The sequence below is a fragment of the Tiliqua scincoides genome, chromosome 4 (genome assembly GCF_035046505.1).
Source record: "Tiliqua scincoides isolate rTilSci1 chromosome 4, rTilSci1.hap2, whole genome shotgun sequence".
Taxonomy (NCBI): domain Eukaryota; kingdom Metazoa; phylum Chordata; class Lepidosauria; order Squamata; family Scincidae; genus Tiliqua; species Tiliqua scincoides.
The window spans coordinates 224464636-224480325 of NC_089824.1; the positions used below are offsets into that span (position 1 = coordinate 224464636).

General features: G+C 53.0%; 1 pseudogene; it reads left to right on the forward strand.

The window, feature by feature from the left end:
• Window positions 1–1917: 1917 nt before the first annotated feature.
• On the forward strand, window positions 1918–13761 carry LOC136648641 (RNA 3'-terminal phosphate cyclase-like protein pseudogene; annotated as a pseudogene).
• Window positions 13762–15690: the final 1929 nt, after the last annotated feature.

The window sequence follows — 15690 nt, forward strand, 5'->3', positions numbered from 1 at the left end:
GGGGACAACACTTGCCGGCACTGAGTATGTGTCCCAACCCAGAGAAGAGTGTGACTGATGCTGTTGTTGAGCTCTTGCTGTCGACTCTGTGTTTTTCCTTGCTCTGCAGAGGCGAAAGCACTGCTCAGCCCACCAGAGAAACCTACCGTCTGCCTGCCTGCCTGCAGTGACCAGCGTGAGCCCAGCTGCTGCTTGATGGGGTTGCTGACCTCCTCCTTCCAGTCGGGTCCTGCTTCTCAAACTCCAAGTCCAGCAGTGCACCGACCCTTGCAGCCTGACCTCACAGGCACGCAGGGCTGACTTCAAGCCAGTTGATCCAGTTGCTCTCAATTGGGCCCCATGCTAGGCTAGTCTACTTTTTGATTTTTTTTTTCTAAACAAAAAATAAAATATTTTAGCTAAATCATTCCAGTCACTAAAACAAGTGGTTTTGTAACTATTTCCTTTTTAATGGTGATCTACACGTTCTTTGTTCACTTGCAGGCTTACGTGTGTGCCGTTTTATATTAAAATGTGCTTCGATCCAGTGGGTCCCTGAACTCACCTGCACTTTTTAAACACACGTCTTGATTGCTCTCCATCCTACCGTAGAGTGTAATGCATTTCATTTATAGCTACAGACCTTGGCTGTGAATCTGGGGTCCTGTGAAAAGATGTTTTCAATGAGGCTTCGCCACTCCTAAGGCTGGCCCTGCAGTTGGCAGTCCGTTGGATCAGGAACCTGCTGGGAGGAGATGGCTGGCAACCCAGTTTGCGTGTTTCCCTTTCAGATGCTGCTGTTCAGTCCAGACTTTGACCTTCTCAGGGATGCTCTGTGGGTGGACAACTTGTTTCCAGGGATGCAGGGGTGTTATTGGGATGGGCTGCAGCAGTGGTGCTTTGCCAGAACAGCTTGGGCATTTGGCCTCATTGCACCATGGGTTGGGGTGGTGTTGCCAGGATGAGCTTAGGATAGGAATGATGCTGTGCCGGCAGCCATATGCAGTCACTGCAGTGTCCGGTGGGATGGGGCTTTAGTCTGCATGCCCCCGTGGAGCAAGGAAACAGCTTCTCATTCAGTTCGCTGTAACTGGAAAGCAACATATCGGCTTCTTAAGAATAGCAGTGCCGTGATTTGCAGTGCATAATCAAAATTATGCTGGAACAGGAAGTTTATGGGGGGCACAGCATGGGGAAGGCTCAACTGCCTTCAAGTGCCCCTGCTCCAGGCAAGGAGAAGCCCCAGACCTACCCCCGGAGTGACCAGGCTTCCCATGTCTCCCTGCACCTGGCCCTGCTACTGTTCCCTCTGGCTGGGGTGGGCTCTGATGAGGGGGACGGAGCTGGCCAGCTGGTCTCCGGCTGCCTTGAGCGTTCGTGAGTCATTTCCTGGCAGCTATTTTGGGCGGCGAAGCCTCTCATTGAGCCCACAGCCCTGCCTTGCTGTGGTTTGTGTGGGGTTCCCCTGCACAGTGGGCAGCCTTGGCTCACTGGCCTTCCCGCTGAATATCTGCTGTGCCCCACTGTGGAAGGACAGTTCTCGGCTGTTTTGGCTGAGCCACCAAAAAGTTCTTGCCAGGAATACACAGGGAGCTGGTGCACTCGGCCCTGTCCGAAACACAGAAGTTGAGTGAAAACCAGCTGCAAGAATGCCAGTGGGGAGGGGGCTGAGCTGGTGTGCAGGGGGCACCACATTTTGTGGAATGCTCTTTCTCTTCTGCTCCCTCCTTTCTCTTGTTTCCTCTGAACTAGCCTGATGGGAGGCTCTGCATCTGGCACCTCCTCCACACCTCAGCAGTGGGGAAAGAAGGGAAGGGGCAGGTGCAGAGTCCCTCCTCCGGGTGGGAAGCAGGACTGCAGCTGTGGCCCCCTCCTCGTGTTCCTGCAAGCAGGCAAGTGGCGCTGCTTGGTTGATGTCTGCGGCACAGCAGCAGCAACATGGTGAGTCAGTCCCTCAGCTCCATTGGGTGCAACTTTTAGCTGCAGAGGGTGGTGTTCTCGTGCCGACCGGCTGGCTGGTGAAAACCCACAAGATCCAGCCCAAGGATGACAACCCAGCCCGAGAGGTTTGGAAGCAAACTATAAGGCTGATCAACAAAATAACTTCTGGCTCCGGGACTGAAATAAACCAGCAGGTACAACTTTATGCAGTCAGCCTGGCCTGCTCCACCAGGGGTCATTGGAACATGATTGTCGTCCCCGTATTGCTTGGAGAGCCTTCTCTGCTTGGCACCATTCGTGAAACACTCGTTAAGAATTGTTCTCTGGGCATAACAAACCATCAATCAGGAAATCATCAGTGGCAGTTCTTAGGGCCACTGCTTTGCCTCTGTTGAAAAGGTTTGAAATGACGGCAAAGAGTTGGAATTGAAGATCATTGGATCTTCAGTTGGATCTGTCTGCCTGAGGAGGAGAAGTGGTGTTTGTATGTCCTATTAAGGAAGCTTTAAAACCGACCCTGGCCAAATTAAGCATGTCAGAGGTGTGGCCCGTTCTCTCAGAGTATCTCCCCAGATAGCAAACTGAATTGTGGATTCTACAAGGTGCACCCTGATTAAATTCCTGCCTGATATTTACATTTACACAGAACACGTGAAGGGGAAGCTCCGGAAAGTCTCCAGCTTTGGGCCTGTCTCTTGAGGCAGAGATGACGTTTCCTAGTGCTGAGTTGGCCTCTGACCCCCAAGGATAATGTGCTGCTGTATTCCCACTATACAGCCACTATGCAGCAACTGTTACCCTGCACATGCCTGATCTCAGAAGCTAAGCAGGGTCAGGTCTGGTTAGTACTTGGATGGGAGACCGCCTGGGAATACCGGGTGCTGTAGGCTTATACCAGAGTCTTTCGAGACTGAAGGTTGCCAACCACTCCCAGAAGACCTTGGCACCAACTGTGCAAAGATGTTGAAGAGATTTACAGAGGAGGCTGTGTGGATTCAACAAACCAGAGTCTTGTTCTGCTCCTAATCCAGTGTGTAGTTAGTCTGTGGAATGCCTTGACCCAAGATGGCATCTGGCTTAGATACCTTTAAAAGGGAACTGGACAAATTTCTGGAGGAAAAGTCCATCACGGATTACAAGCCAAGGTGTGTATGTGCAACTTCCTGATTTTAGAAGTGGGTTATCTCAGAATGCCAGAAGCAAGGGATGGCAGCAAGATGCAGGTCTCTTGTTGTCTTGTATGCCCCTGGGGCATTTGGTGGGCCACTGTGAGACACAGGAAGCTGGACTAGATGGGCCTATGGCCTGATCCTGCAGGGCTGTTCTTATGTTCTTACATTCTTATGTTGTCTGCCATGATCCTCAGCAGTGCTCCAAAAACAGCATGCAGGCCGGTCAGCCTAACATCTATACCGTGTAAGATGGTGGAATGTCTCATCAAAGATAGGATCTCAAAACACATAGACGAACAGGCCTTGCTGAGGGAGAGTCAGCATGGCTTCTGTAAGGGTAAGTCTTGCCTCACAAACAATATAGAATTCTTTGAAAAGGTCAACAGGCATGTGGATGCAGGAGAACCTGTAGACATATATCTGGACTTTCAGAAGGCCTTCGATACGGTCCCTCACCAAAGGCTGCTGAAAAAACTCCACAGTCAGGGAATTAAGAGGTCAGGTCCACTCCTGGACTGAGACCTGGTTGAAGACCAGGAAACAGAGTGGGTGTCAATGGGCAATTTTCACAATGGAGAGAAGTGAAAAGCGGTGTGCCCCAAGGATCTGTCCTGGGACCAGTGCTTTTCAACCTCTTCATAAATGACCTGGAGACAGGGGTGAGCAGTGAGGTGGCAAAGTTTGCAGACAACACCAAACTTTTCCGAGTGGTGAAGACCAGAAGTGATTGTGAGGAGCTCCAGAAGGATCTCTCCAGACTGGCAGAATGGGCAGCAAAATGGCAGATGCGCTTCAATGTCAGTAAGTGTAAAGCCATGCACATTGGGGCAAAAAATCAAAACTTCACATATAATATAATATAATATAATATAATATAATATAATATACAGTATTTATATACCGCCTTTCTTGGTCTTTATTCAAGGCGGTTTACATAGTTGGCAACCTTCAGTCTCGAAAGACTATGGTATCGCGCTCTGAAAGGTGGTTCTGGAACAGCGTCTAGTGTGGCTGAAAAGGCCGATTCGGGAGTGACAATCCCTTCCACACTGGGAGCAAGTGCAGTCTGTCCCTGGCCTGTCTCCCTGGCTATGGGCCTTCCTTCTTTGCCTCTTAACCTCAGACTGTTGGCCAAGTGTCTCTTCAAACTGGGAAAGGCCATGTTGCACAGCCTGCCTCCAAGCGGGCCGTTCAGAGGCCAGGGTTTCCCACTTGTTGAGGTCCACTCCTAAGGCCTTCAGATCCCTCTTGCAGATGTCCTTGTATCCCAGCTGTGGTCTACCCGTAGGGCGCTTTCCTTGCACGAGTTCTCCATAGAGGAGATCCTTTGGGATCCGGCCATCATCCATTCTCACGACATGACCGAGCCAACACAGGCGTCTCTGTTTCAGTAGTGCATATATGCTAGGGATTCCAGCATGTTCCAGGACTGTGTTGTTTGGAACTTTGTCCTGCCAGGTGATGCCGAGAATACGTAGGAGGCAGCGCATGTGGAAAGCATTCAGTTTCCTCTCCTGTTGTGAGTGAAGAGTCCATGACTCGCTGCAGTACAGAAGTGTACTCAGGCTTATTAAATCCACGAAGGGATTTTTACAAATTGAAAGAAGGTTCTTTCTTTCAAGAACCACTACATTCAAGGTGTTACACTCCAATCTGGTTTAACATTCTGGCCTCCATCCTCCCACGCTCCGAGCAGATGGAACAGCTCAGCTGCAGCTTGTCAGCTGCTTCAAGGTCGCACGGTGCCGGTGGCCTCGAACTGGCGACCTTGTGGATGTTAATCTTCAGGCAAATGAAGGCTCTACCCTCTAGACCAGACCTCCTGCCCATATAGGCTGATGGGTTCTGAGCTGTCTGTGACAGATCAGGAGAGAGATCTTGGGGTGGTGGTGGACAGGTCGATGAAAGTGTCGACCCAATGTGCGGCGGCAGTGAAGAAGGCCAATTCTATGCTTGGGATCATTAGGAAGGGTATTGAGAACAAAATGGCTAATATTATAATGCCGTTGTACAAATTGATGGTAAGGCCACACCTGGAGTATTGTGTCCAGTTCTGGTCGCCGCATCTCAAAAAAGACATAGTGGAAATGGAAAAGGTGCAAAATACTAAGATGATTACGGGGCTGGGGCACCTTCCTTATGAGGAAAGGCTACGGCGTTTGGGCCTCTTCAGCCTAGAAAAGAGACGCTTGAGGGGGGACATGATTGAGACATACAAAATTATGCAGGGGATGGACAGAGTGGATAGGGAGATGCTCTTTACACTCTCACATAATACCAGAACCAGGGGACATCCACTAAAATTGAGTGTTGGGCGGGTTAGGACAGACAAAAGAAAATATTTCTTTACTCAGCGCGTGGTCAGTCTGTGGAACTCCTTGCCACAGGATGTGGTGCTGGCGTCTAGCCTAGACGCCTTTAAAAGGGGATTGGACGGGTTTCTGGAGGAAAAATCCATTATGGGGTACAAGCCATGATGTGTATGCGCAACCTCCTGATTTTAGGAATGGGTTAAGTCAGAATGCCAGATGTAGGGGAGAGCACCAGGACGAGGTCTCTTGTTATCTGGTGTGCTCCCTGGGGCATTTGGTGGGCCGCTGTGAGATACAGGAAGCTGGACTAGATGGGCCTATGGCCTGATCCAGTGGGGCTGTTCTTATGTTCTTATGTTCTTATGTTGGGAGAGTTAGAACAAAAGAAAATATTTCTTTACTCAGCGTGTGGTCGGTCTGTGGAACTCCTTGCCACAGGATGTGGTGATGGCGTCTGGCCTGGATGCCTTTAAAAGGGGATTGGACAAGTTTCTGGAGGAAAAATCCATTACGGGTTACAAGCCATGATGTGCATGTACAACCTCCTGATTTTAGAAATGGGCTATGTCAGAATGCCAGATGCAAGGCAGGGCACCAGGATGAGGTCTCTTGTTATCTGGTGTGCTCCCTGGGGCATTTGGTGGGCCGCTGTGAGATACAGGAAGCTGGACTAGATGGGCCTATGGCCTGATCCAGTGGGGCTGTTCTTATGTTCACCAGTGACGTTTGCAGCTGGCTGGTAGTGGAAAGAGCAAGCAGAGCAAAACTGACTTCTCAAATGCATCCAGCTAGAAATACAGTAGTCCCAGAGCCTAGGAGAGGGGGGTAAACGGGGTCATTTGTACCCAGGCCCAGGGTCTGAAAGAGGAACCAAAGGAGGGGGCCCAGAAATCTCCTGGGATCTTACATTTTTCAATCTCGCCCAGACTCACTGCCTGCGCGGGATGCTGTGGGCATTACTGTGGGCACATGGCAGCGACTACTGCCACAAGCCATTCACATCAGGCCCAGGAATGCATACGTTCCTTAGCAGTGTCACATCACAGAGGAAACTGACCCACGACAGTAGCTCTTTGGCTTATGGAACTGCTTACCATGAAGGAGTGTAGGAGCTCAGGGACACAGCTTTGGGACTGCAGGGCTGCAGAAGTCAGTTTTGGTTTACACAGGACACTTTCCATTCTAGTGTGAGCCTAAATTCAATTATACAAATCTCCTGCGGTGACTTTCTATACTTGGAAGATTTTAGAGAGACTAACAGCGCAATCCTATCTTGCTCTGGAACAGGCAGGCCAGGAGGATTGTGCTGAATCCAGCGCAAGATAGGGCCCCAAAGTGGCTCAGCTGGAGGTAAGCGGCAACTCTTCCCCTTAGCCCCAGGTAAGCCACTGCAGCCCCAATGGGTGTCTTCAGACATGTGCACCTCTGAAGGTGCCATAAGTTCGAGGAGAGTGGAGTGCCTTGAAGCCGCTCTGCGCTGCTCGGGAATGGGGATTAGGATCTGGCGTATCTGCTGGGTTCCAGGCCCCCTCCCACTCCCCATCTCCCCACCCCCCACCCCAGAAGGTCTCTGTCCCACCTCTGTGGGCTGGCATGCGTCCCTGCAACGGCCCAGCCGATTCCTGAGGAGGTGCAAACATGCTTTATGGCACATTTGCGACCCTCCTGGGCTGGCACAAAGGACTTGCTCTGGCCCAAGTCAGCCAGGATTGTGCCCTTGGGAGTGTGTTTGTATTACTATATCTAGCTGCCAGCACTGGCTCCAAAGACTATTCCGGCTTTTACCACTTTCCCCCTCCCTGTTTTGCCCCCATTCTTCTCATCCCCATTGCCACCTCCCCACTCTGTTTCACCCTCTCCCTCTTTGCAAAGGGGCCCAAAAGAAACTTTGTACCCCCTGATAAAATTCCTCCCAGAGGCCCTGAGTAGTCCCTACTAGTAGCTAGTATCTGGTCCCAGGAATGGAGACCTTCTGCACTTACTGTGAGTGTAGAAGAGAGTGTGCCTTCCACAAGGCAGCAGCTGGTTCCTATGGCAGACCTGGCAAGGCACACCAAGATCTGGAAGCACACATTCTTGTGCCTGATTATAGGAAACTTCGCTCTGAAGATATCGTGGGGTTACCTGATGGGGGAACCCACCTGACCACTTCACCAGTTACCCTGCTGAGTGGCCAAGAGCACTTTTCTGTTCTTCTTGTGTGTAGCGGGAAAGAGCATTTGTCCCTCCTGACCCCAGCACAGGGTCCTCTCTGTTGACTGCTTGCCAGTGTTCCTTCTGCATCATTTCAGATTCTGAGCCCTTTTGGGAGTCACTTAGTGATTTGATTTTCTCTGTAGACGGCATTGTGACCTTTATTGTTGAAAAGTGGTCTATAAATCCTCTTAATACTGTTGGCAACCGTCAGTCTCGAGAGACTATGGTATCGCGCTCTGAAAGGTGGTTCTGGAACAGCGTCTAGTGTGGCTGAAAAGGCCAATTCGGGAGTGACAATCCCTTCCACACTGGGAGCAAGTGCAGTCTGTCCCTGGTCTGTCTCCCTGGCTATGGGCCTTCCTTCTTTGCCTCTTTGCCTCAGACTGTTGGCCAAGTGTCTCTTCAAACTGGGAAAGGCCATGCTGCACAGCCTGCCTCCAAGCGGGACGCTCAGAGGCCAGGCTTTCCCACTTGTTGAGGTCCACTCCTAAAGCCTTCAGATCCCTCTTGCAGATGTCCTTGTATCGCAGCTGTGGTCTACCTGTAGGGCGCTTTCCTTGCACGAGTTCTCCATAGAGGAGATCCTTTGGGATCCGGCCATCATCCATTCTCACGACATGACCGAGCCAACGCAGGCGTCTCTGTTTCAGCAGTGAATACATGCTAGGGATTCCAGCACGTTCCAGGACTGTGTTGTTAGGAACTTCGTCCTGCCAGGTGATGCCGAGAATACGTCGGAGGCAGCGCATGTGGAAAGCGTTCAGTTTCCTCTCCTGTTGTGAGCGAAGAGTCCATGACTCGCTGCAGAACAGAAGTGTACTCAGGACGCAAGCTCTGTAGACCCGGATCTTGGTATGTTCCGTCAGCTTCTTGTTGGACCAGACTCTCTTTGTGAGTCTGGAAAACGTGGTAGCTGCTTTACTGATGCGTTTGTTTAGCTCGGTATCGAGAGAAAGAGTGTCAGAGATCATTGAGCCAAGGTACACAAAGTCATGGACAACCTCCAGTTCATGCGCAGAGATTGTAATGCAGGGAGGTGAGTCCACATCCTGAACCATGACCTGTGTTTTCTTCAGGCTGATCGTCAGTCCAAAATCTTGGCAGGCCTTGCTAAAATGATCCATGAGCTGCTGGAGATCTTTGGCAGAGTGGGTAGTGACAGCTGCATCATCGGCAAAGAGGAAGTCATGCAGACATTTCAGCTGGACTTTGGACTTTGCTCTCAGTCTGGAGAGGTTGAAGAGCTTTCCATCTGATCTGGTCCGGAGATAGATGCCTTCTGTTGCGGTTCCAAAGGCATGCTTCAGCAGGACAGCGAAGAAGATCCCAAACAAGGTTGGTGCAAGAACACAGCCCTGCTTCACGCCGCTTCGGATGTCAAAGGGGTCTGATGTGGAGCCATCAAAGACAACAGTGCCCTTCATGTCCTTGTGGAAGGATCTGATGATGCTGAGGAGCCTGGGTGGACATCCGATCTTGGGGAGAATCTTGAAGAGGCCATCCCTGCTGACCAGGTCGAAGGCCTTCGTGAGATCTATGAAGGCTATAAAGAGTGGCTGTCGCTGTTCCCTGCATTTCTCCTGCAGTTGTGTAAGGGAGAATACCATATCAATGGTGGACCTGCTGGCTCAGAATCCGCACTGTGATTCTGGATAAACGCTCTCTGCAAGTACCTGGAGCCTCTTTAGTGCAACTCGGGCAAACAACTTTCCTACAACGCTAAGGAGAGAGATGCCACGGTAGTTGTTGCAGTCACCCCTGTCGCCTTTGTTCTTGTACAGCGTGATGATGTTTGCATCCCTCATGTCTTGAGGTACTCCACCTTCTCTCCAGCAGAGACAGAGGATTTCATGCAGCTCAGTGATGATGATCTCTTTGCAGCACTTTAGGACTTCAGCAGGGATGCTGTCTTTTCCAGGTGCCTTGCCAAAGGCAAGGGAGTCCAGGGCCACATGAAGTTCTTCTAGGGTTGGTTCACTGTCAAGCTCCTCCAGCACAGGCAGGCACTCAATGTTGTTCAGCGCTTCTTCGGTGACTACATTTGCTCTGGAATATAGCTCAGAGTAGTGCTGCACCCAGCGTTCCATCTGCTGTGTCCGATCCTGGATGACCTCGCCTGTGGCAGCCTTCAGAGGGGCAATTTTCTTCTGTGTTGGACCTAGGGCCTGCCTGATACCGTCATACATCCCCTTGATGTTGCCCGTGTCAGCTGCTATCTGTATCTCGGAACAGAGCTGGAGCCAGTGGTCGTTAGCACATCTCCTGGCAGTCTGCTGGACTTTGCTGCGAGCACCTCGGAGGACCTGCAGGTTGCGCTCACTGGGACAGGCCTTGTGTGCTGCTTGAGCTCTCCTCTTTTCCTCAATGACTGGTGTCAACTCCTCAGAGTGGGCTTCAAACCAGTCTGCCGTCTTGTTGGTCTTCTTGCCAAATATGGACAAGGCGGTGTTGTAAACAGCATTCTTGAAATGTTCCCATCTGTTGGATGCATTTGCATCGACCGGGCCTGGAAGAGATTCCTCAAGCGCTCGTGCAAATTCCTCCACTTAATACTAGAATAATAATAACAACCCCAGCCCTTAACCTGAACGAGTGGATTTGGCTGCCCGGTTGGCAGACATATGCCTTGGCCTCCACTGGAAGCCTAGTCAGGAGCTCCTGTCTCTAGCGGGAACATCTTCCTACAGAGTGGGAACAAGGTGCATCCAGACTGCTTCGTGTTTTCAGGCAAAGGACAAAGGCTACTCTGTGCATGCGTGTGCGTGTCCCATCAGCCTTCAGGGGTGAACTATACCACTAGGTCCCGCAACCTTGCAGAGGTCATCAGCCCACGCGTTACCAGGTAGCAATCTGTCCATAACAAGGGAGAAACTTGAATCTCCTCCATCACCAGGTCACCCTCCCTCCCTCCCTCCCTCTGAAACCTAATCCCAGCCCTGCCAGTCCATAGATGCAGCTGTGCCAACAGAGCATGTGCTGTGTGCCGTGGTGGAGGGAGGGCAACCAGACAGTCAGCAAGATGTTGGTAAAAACATTCTTGCCACCTGATTGCTGATGGGTGTCCTTGGACCCAGGCCAGCTACTTTGCTGGTTTAGGTGAGGGAACATAAGAACAGCCCCGCTGGATCAGGCCACAGGCCCATCTAGTCCAGCTTCCTGTATCTCACAGCGGCCCACCAAATGCCCCAGGGAGCACACCAGATAACAAGAGACCTCATCCTGGTGCCCTCCCTTGCCCTTGGAGAAAGGAGGTGTGTCAGGCTCCCAAAAGGGATCACATCCACGGCGCACCATTTACAGCAGTGGAACACCAGTTCGGTCTTGTAAAGAGCCCTGAGGATGGGCTGTGAGTTGCCTCTTCCTGCTCCCTCATAAGTTTGCTGAAGCCCACAGTGCAGGCGGTCCCTCTGCGCTGCTCCCACAGGACCACTGGGTGTTTCTACAAGAGCAGTCCAGCCAGACCTGCCTGTAGAGGAAGAGGGTCACCTGCCCACCAGGCTCCACGTCGCTCAGCCCCCCATGCCACGCAGCAGGTAAAGGCTAGGACAGAGACTAGCTCCTGCACAATGCCACTGGGTTGAGGTGCCAGGAAGTGGCACTGCCCCCTTGCAGGTCCAGGCAGCCACACAGGAGGATGGTCGGGCCAGCCCCAGAGCTCTGTGAGGAACCGCGGAGGGAGCTCCTCTCAGCCCAACCTTCCAGAAGGGAGGTGGCAGTCGTGGGGGAGGAGCAGCGGGGTAAAGCAGCCGGGTCAAAGGTGGGGTGGGAACTCTGAGACCAAAGACTTCCTTGTGGCTGGAGCGTCTGTAGGCCAGGTGCAGGGAGTGGGGCAGGAGCCAAGGCCCGAGGGCTCTGCTGCTGCTGGAGTGGGAATTTGCTGGCTTCAGTGGAGACATGCGGAGCATTTCCTGCCTGCTGCCCCCCCCTTGTGTCTGGCACCCGCCCCCCCCCCCGCAAGTACTGCCAGCTCATCAGTGGAGGTCCCACAGGGAGCAGAGTCTCTCCCAGAGCTTCCTGGGAGGGGGCCAGGGGAGGCTGGACTGGTGTGCAAGCCCCAGCCCCCACCACAGGCTGAGCCCCCCCCATTATGACACGGGGAGGACAGCCACAACCTGCAGTGGGGAGACCACCTCTCTCTCTCTCCTCTGACTCTGCCTCCTCCCCCACCCCATCCCTTGCACAGGAATCATGTCAAATAGGCATGGAGCTCTCCCAAGGGACTGCGCAGAGGCACTCTGGCCAGCCAGCAGGGAGAGACCCGTCTCCTTCGGAGAGACCAGTCCTTCTGCACTGGAAATGGCATCTCTGGAATGCAAAGTTGCAGAGGGAATGAAGCTGCCTTCCCTCCTCACAGGCAGAAGCGCTGCAGGGAGCAGCTTAGGGGGAAACAAGGATTTGCGAATCCAAAGGCAGATCAGGACAGGAGCCAAACCACATGAGGCTGAATGCGCCATTGGGCCAGGACAGGCACCAGGTCATGTGTGTTGGGCCCGCAAGGGGCCATTTTAATCGGAGTAGTTGCTCTTTAACGGGGTGTTGCCCTCCTGAAAGTTGCCTCCAAGAAAGGACAGTTTAACCCTACGAATGTGCTTGTGCGACGGGGCATTTTTAGGGCTAAACGGCCGAGTCATTGAAGCGCAGAGGTCTGGAGGGACTCTTGCCGCTCCCTGCTGCGTTTGTGAGCCAAGGTGGTCCTGCGCAGCTCGTCATGACCCAGTGCCCACGCTGAGCAAGGCCTCATTCACCAGGCACAGTGGCGAGAGATGCACCCTTGGAAGGAGCCCCAGGCAGGCTCCCTGGCCTGGATGTTCTCCGTCTCACGATCCCCTGGCCCAGTCCAAACTGCCCCTTTCTTCTGCGCAGCTGCACCATCACATCAGTGGTGGCCGCATTTCTTCAGCCTTCCCTGACACCACCTCCTTGACTGCCCAGTGCTTAGGAAAGCAGTCTGGTGGGCCAGACAGGCAAGCAGTTAGGCAAGCAGGAGCCTGGCCCCTCCCTGGCACTCCTGGCCTGTGTCAGAATGGAAGCAGGGTGGTGTGGAGGGTGGCGCTGGTGGGGAGGGGACTGCGCTCAACTGCTGGTGGTCCTGAGAGTTTGGGGGGGGGGAGACGTCTGTGGCTGAGAGCCCCACAGCTGAACGGCCCTCTTCAAACCTTCACTCTCCCTTTGCTTTAAGGAACACTTGACTTCACTGGGTTAATCCCCCCCCCGGCACACTCGTGCAGACGGCTGAGCTAAAAGTGTTTTTCAAAGAAGCAACATTGCTTTGCCCCCCTGTGCCTGTGCAACTCAGAGGCTGGCCCTTTCGGACTCCTGCTGGGCCAGTGGAGGTGGCGTGGCAGCACTGATCTCGCGTCTGGCCCAGCCAGGGGAGCAGCCCGGGCACGTCCTCTCCTTTCCAGAAGAGCCTCGCCTGCGGCTTTGCTGGAGCGTGTCACGCGCTGAGCACCCTCTTGCTGGAGCTCAGGAAGGGCTGGGGTGGAGGGCAGAGGCCATTTTGTGAGGAGACGTGCTCCAGCGCGCATCAGAGGCACCAGGAAGGAACACTCCCTGTGGAAGCAACTCCGATAAGGGGCTTCCATGGAGCTGCCTCCTGGGCAGAAGGAAGCAGCCTGCCCTGTGAACTGAGAGCCAAGAGGAGTGCTCAGGAGCTCTGAGCAGAACTAGCCCAAGCATCAAAGCAGAGTCCTGCTGCTCAGAGCCTTTGCACAGCTGGAGCGGGCTGCCCTCCCCCCTCTTCTGCAGCAGAACTGTGGCTGTGTGTCACCCTACTTGCAAGCAGGAAAAGGGGGGGCACAAGGGTGAGGATGGGGAGCCCGACTGGAGAAGGCCTCTCACACCATCCCAGTTCTCTCAGGCTGCCTCCGGCGCTCATTCGCCCAGGGAGTGTGTCTGGAATGCTGCACAGGGCACCCTGAATGAGGCTGCCTGGCTGCTGGAGAGGAAGGCCTGCAGCCGTGCTGGGGGGAGGGGGTTCCACTGTCCTCCCAGCCAGAGCGGGGCCCAAGGCTGCCTCGGCTGCTTGGGAGCCATTTCCAGAGTCTAGCAGTGCTGTTGCTGGATCCCTGCAGGAAGGTGGCCAACTGCTAACTGAGGTGAAAGCAGAGCCCCGAACCCTGTTCCGTGAGGAGGAGAGCTTCATTCCTCGAACACGGTGAGCACACAGTGGAAGCAAGTCAGCAGAGGTGATGCTGTGGAAGGGCACCCCCACTCGTGGCCATGCAGAAATAAGCAGGCAGGGGCAGTGAGGAATGCGGCCACAGCTTCCAGTCAAAGGCCAGAGCCCGGCACCCTCCTCCCTTGGGAGAACAACTTTATCAAAAATATGGAAACCAACACAAGGAGTCGGTCTCACTTGCGTGGCCTCGATCAAGTCATCCTTGGAAAGATAAGCTCCAGGCTCTTGCCCACAATACCTCCTTTGTCCCCTGCAGTTGCAGCTCAAGGACTTTTGCACGGGCACCAAGGAGTGATACTGGCCGTTTCAGAACATTGCTGCAGACCGCATCCCTTCTCCACAGAAGTGGGCCTGCTTTCTGTTCTGGGGGGGGGGGGGGGCTTCTCCCCATTCTGGTTTCTGCACTGCTGCCCAACCATTCTGAATAGGCCCCTGGAGTTGCCTTGGGGCCTGCAGTGCTCCTATTTCGGGGCGGGGGGGGGGAGGAGCTGCAGCAGCAGGACTTTTGTCTTTGTGTCATCACCTTCTGCTCTCTGCCAAAATCTACAGTATGGAAATCAGGAACAAAGCAAACACATTTGAAAAATGGTGCACTGTCATAAGAACAGTCCTGCTGGATTAGGCCCAATGCCCACCTAGCCCAGCTTCCTGTATCTCACAGCGGCCCACCAGAAGCCTCAGTGAGCACACACAAGACCACGAGATGCTTGCCTCTTGCTGCCACCTCCCTGAATCCAGCATTCTATTGATGCTCACACCGCCCAGCGAAGACACCAGATTTATTACTTTATTAAACACAGTGACCAATTTTAATGCATGAAACCTACTGAATATCTGTTGGAGGAATCTCTTAAAACTGGTTTCTTCCTTTAGGGGGGAAGCAGAGTAGCTTCAGCAGCAGACCCCCCCCCCCCTTTGCTGGGAATCAACCCAGGGAGCCTCCCACACCCGGCTGACTGCTAATCAAGAAACACAAACATTGGCTGGTTGAAAGTTGCAAAGGAGTTTCATTTACTCAAGGTTCATTGGAAGTAAGGTTACAGCATCTGATTGAGATCAGAGGTACTCTAACTTAAAAGATAACAAGGCCCTGAAGCTGCCTTGTCCTGCTTGCCATGTGGTCAAGATGGTGACACCAGCAGAGCCCTGCTGCATGCGATCTTGTCTGCTTAGTCGTCGTGAGGAAGAGAGCAAGAGAGGGCATGCTCAGAGCGAAGGGAAGGTTAAATAGGGTCTGGGGCCACACCCCCACATAGGTCATTCAAAGGGGACAGGTAGGGTCACTGGGCTATGGCTTAACCCTTTCAATGGACAGTATCCTGCCACCTGTGGAAGCAGACAAAGTTGTACCAACTCCAACAATATCCCTGCCCGGCCTTGCCAGTCTGGGGTAGGCAAAAAAACTGCCATCCATGGCCAATTCAGATGACAGAAAAAAATTCCTACCTGACCCTCATCATGAGTGACCAGTTAATCTCAGACTGTACACACCCATCATGGCTTGTGACAGGTGATGGAGTTTTCCTCCAGAAATCTGTCCAACTCCCTTTTAAAGGCATCCAGGCCAGATGCCATCACCACATCCCATGGCAAGGAGTTCCACAGACTAATTAAACTCTGGGTAAAGAGATATTTTCTTCTGTCTGTCCTAACTCTCCCAACGCTCCATTTCAGCGGATGTCCCCTGGTTCTGGTGTTGTGCAAGACGGAAAAGGACAGAGTCCATGTTCAGAGGATCGGGAACAACCCAGCATCCAGACAAGCATCACTGTGCAACTCTTTCTGTACCCCCCCAAAAGTGGAAACACTGTTCTTTCTGCTCCTTAAGACAGGCGACATGTGGAATAAGCAGGCCGCTGCCAATTACAGAAAAATACACTTAACAGAAAGTGCCCACGGAAAAAAAGCT